At 34.7% G+C, this 3,552-nt stretch overlaps 1 long non-coding RNA gene across 2 annotated transcripts; it reads right to left on the bottom strand.

Annotated features, from left to right (window-relative positions):
* Window positions 1-601: 601 nt before the first annotated feature.
* LOC113778416 lies at window positions 602-3,076 on the bottom strand. 2 transcript variants are annotated; one of them, XR_003469264.1, is made up of 3 exons: window positions 2,745-3,076; window positions 2,416-2,543; window positions 602-1,041 (listed from the first exon to the last, which is right to left on the bottom strand). It is a non-coding gene; the product is annotated as an uncharacterized LOC113778416 (long non-coding RNA). The 2 variants fall into 2 exon arrangements; XR_003469263.1 differs by having other exon boundaries at window positions 2,416-2,509.
* Between the last annotated feature and the right edge of the window lie 476 nt (window positions 3,077-3,552).

Below are 3,552 nucleotides of genomic sequence, written 5' to 3'. Positions count from 1 at the left end.
GAAACTAAGTTTAGACTAAGGGTGCGTTTGCTTCTATAGAATTAGAATTGAATTAGAATCGAAATTCTATAGAATTGGAATTCCAAATCATTCCAATTCTTTCGTTTGGGAAATGCATAGAATTGATACGAAATTTATTTGGAATTCCAAATTCTTTGTTTGTATGAGAGAAGAATTCATTAGGAATTAGAATTGTTTTCAAGAAAATGCTTACATAAAATTTTTCTTTTTTTCTTTTTTCTATATAATAATTTCTTTTTTTCTTACATTTAGCTAATTTTTACTAAAGATTTAAAAGAAAAAACCAATTTGTGCCTTTAATAATTTATTTTTCTCACTCTCATATCAATTTCTTTGGTGAGCATTGCCTTTAGCATGTTTTGATCCATTATCCCTTTTTGTGAAGAAATATTTCCCCATCTCAGCCGTGGTATTTTCAACTGTGTTTTGATATATTATAATAAAGCAAAATTCTTTCTTATTTCTAATACTTATGCAAAATTCAAAAAAGAATTCATCAATCATAATAGCTATGCACAACTAAAACTCAAATTCCTCTATTAAGTACCAATGGCATGATAAAAATATGAGAGAGGAAAAGTTGAAGCAATTTTTCACTCATGTGACAATAACTACAAAATCAAGAAGCAATATTTCATGAAAAAAAGGTAAGAAAACAATCAGTTACAAATAAATCCTACATATGTAACAAAAACACTTGATCAAATGCTTCAACTGTAAAAACCAAAAAGCTAAAAACTATCAGTTACAAATAAATCCTAACTTAAGAGGCCAACTGTATAAACCAATTTCTACTTCTCCCGTTTCCACCCCTACTCCAACTGCCTCGTCATGTTTCTGTCTCTGTTTTATGTTCTTCAGTAAATAAATAGAAACTTAAAAACAAAAAAAAAATTCCAGCCAAAACACATATCTCCAAATACCCCTTTGTTTGTTCATATCAATTCTTCACTTAGGTAGCTGCGCATTGAGCCGTAAGGAGAGTTGATAGTCACGAATTGTATATGTTCAGGCATAACTCTGCAGATCAGAGGTCAAGAGAAAGTACTTCAATGAAGCAGCGGATACAACATTTCAATGCCCAGTTTTGGGACATTTCATTCCACTAGTATTGAAACGTGACACGCTGCCACTTGGTCCTGGACTCTCTTCTCTAAAATTTGAGTTCAGCATGGCTAGTTCATGAAGTTGCTACCTCTTTATATGGTCCTAAGACTCATCCTGCACGAAAAGAAAATAAGGAACATCAGTTGAAACCAGGTTAACTTGATTTCCATCAAGGGTTCACACCAGAATTTGTGATGACATTTACTGAGGCTATACACAAATTTTCAGCTAGATTTGACTATATGGTTCAGCGACTGAACTTCATGGTCAAATTCATCTTCTCATTCTATGGTTAATTGGACTTCGATGTCAAAAAAGAGGGGTGAAAAAAAAAGAGTAACATCAATTATCTCAAGTAGTTAACTTATGCAATTCTGAAGAAAATTATGTAGCATACCACAGGCTTTTCATTTAAATAATTGAACTCAAACAGGGATTCAAGAAGAGGATTAGAGATGCAGCTGAGAGGTTTGACGTAATGATTGAGAAGATTATAGAGGAACATCAAGAGACAAGGACGAAATGTCGGCATAACAATGATGCAGGTCAACAAATGAAGGATCTAGTTGATATATTGCTCGATATATCTGAAGACGAAAGCTCAGACATAAGACTGACAAGAGAGAACATCAAGGCTTTTATCCTGGTAAAACTCATGGCTGCCTCCTCTTGTTTACTTTTACCTTTTATTGTCACAGTTGATTTATGAAATGGAACTAGATTTCTGCAACAAGAATACTGTATCTACTACCATCAGGGTAGTCAATACATCAGACACAGGATGTTCATCAAAATAGTCAAAGATCGAAAACTAGATGATTGTTCATTTGATCTGCTCAAGAAATATACGGTACACACAACAATTTTGCAATTAAAGTATACTAAATGCCCTGTTTTTGTGGCAAGTGGAGTGAGAGTGCTTAAATTTTCTGCATGCTCCAGTGACTTAGGAACTTTTTCTCGTTTCCTTGCTTCCATGTCCATATCAGTGGCATGATACAAATATTATTCATTTTCATACTAAAAATACAAAAAGTTTCCTTAACAAGTAAATTCCTCAATTTTTCCAACCCGCAATGATCCACAAGCAAAGAATATAGAAAAATAAAAAAACCCTTTTCCCATTTTTCATGCTAATTTCAAAAATACATGTAGATGAATATGCATCAACATCTAATAAAATATTTCACAACTACTTCACCAGCAATTGATTAATCATACAGAGGAGGCAGGGGAATAAACGTATATATTTTGAAAATTTTGTCAAATAAATTTGTTGCATATGACCTGCAGAGATTGAGCCCCGGAGATCCTGAACTGCCCTGTTGTTCAAGATGGCGTCCCAAACAGCTTTGTCGCAGGAGATCGAGGCCATCACGTTCTGCAATTTAAGTACGCACCCTTTAGAGACAGAACTGAAAGAAAAATTCATGTGAAAATGAAGTTAAAAAACTTTCAAACTATAAGCTGATGTCTTTTAACAATACATTCGATCCAGTACCATACATCCATTTTTCTGAGTAGAAGAGCAACAAGAAGGGCAGAAATGACTAAGTCATCAGCAGAATGAGATTTTAAAGAATTACAAGGTAAGTGCGTCAATAACAAGAAATTACCCTCAAATCGATAAGGCCAATAATGGAGAATCCATGTACAAGGGATGCCCACAACATGTCGTGCTTAGAAGGCCATCACCGGCGATCATCTTTAGCTACAGCTATTGGATACACTAGATTTGAGCCAATTTATAGAAAGAAACCCTATAATTTCGCTCTTAGCATGCGTAAATGAGAGTAGATGTTCATTGTGGGAAGAGGCAGAGGAAGAAGATGAGTAAGAGGAGAGACAAGATGTCAGCGATGGAAGTACAGGTGGAGGCAGAGGAGGAAGGATGGGAGGAGGCGGAGAAGGAAGATGTGGAGGAGAAGGAGCTGCAAAAGAAGTGATAGTTGGTCTGTGACGAGAGAGAGAGAGGACTTTCATTTTCATTTTTTTCTTTGATTATACAGAGACCCGTTTTATTGATTTAATCCACTTAGGATCCGCGTACTAACCCGAATAGAAGGTGAAATTATGGAATTAGAATTGTGATTCTTAGGTCTTACCAAAGAATTGAATTTGTGGAATTGATGGCCCATAGAATTCGAATTGAATTCTAATTCTCTGGCATTGACTGTCTCCAAACTGAAGATTTGGAATTGGGATCCCAATTTCAATTCTAAACCCCAATTCTATGGGGAACCAAACATACCCTAAGATGAATTTAGATCATGCATTGAGTACTCTTCATATTAGTTTTAGATAATTAATAGATGAAAGGATGTCTGAAGTGATCATAATAGAGTTTAAAAGAAAGAGAATGTAGAGAAGGTACGGAAATAAATGAGTTATCATACAAGAATATGAAAGAAGTGAAAAAAGATG

This window comes from Coffea eugenioides, chromosome 7, assembly GCF_003713205.1.
Source record: "Coffea eugenioides isolate CCC68of chromosome 7, Ceug_1.0, whole genome shotgun sequence".
NCBI classification, from domain to species: Eukaryota; Viridiplantae; Streptophyta; class Magnoliopsida; order Gentianales; family Rubiaceae; genus Coffea; species Coffea eugenioides.
This window is presented reverse-complemented; position numbering and strand designations above follow the sequence as displayed.